We start from the raw sequence: 450 nt of genomic DNA, 5'->3' as shown, positions 1-450 counted from the left end.
ACCTACTGGCCCAGTGGGTCCTCCAGGAAAAGATGTCCCTACTGGCCCAGTGGGTTCTCCAGGAAAAGATGGTCCTCCTGGCCCAGTGGGACCTCCTGGAAAAGATGGCCCTCCAGGCCCAGTGGGTCCTCCCGGAAAAGATGGCCCTCCTGGCCCAGTGGGTCCTCCAGGAAAAGATGGCCCTACTGGCCCAGTGGGTTCTTCAGGAAAAGATGGCCCTACTGGCCCAGTGGGACCTCCAGGAAAAGATGGCACTACTTGCCCAGTGGGTCCTCCCGGAAAAGATGGCACGACTGGCCCAGTGGGACCTCCTGGAAAAGATGGTCCTCCTGGCCCAGTGGGTCCTCCAGGAAAACATGGCCCTACTGGCCCAGTGGGACCTCCAGGAAAAGATGGCACTACTTGCCCAGTGGGTCCTCCCGGAAAAGATGGCACTACTGGCCCAGTGGG

This window comes from Branchiostoma belcheri, unplaced genomic scaffold (genome assembly GCF_001625305.1).
Source record: "Branchiostoma belcheri isolate BF01 breed outbred unplaced genomic scaffold, Haploidv18h27 scaffold49, whole genome shotgun sequence".
Taxonomy (NCBI): domain Eukaryota; kingdom Metazoa; phylum Chordata; class Leptocardii; order Amphioxiformes; family Branchiostomatidae; genus Branchiostoma; species Branchiostoma belcheri.
Note: the sequence above shows the minus strand (reverse complement) of the source record.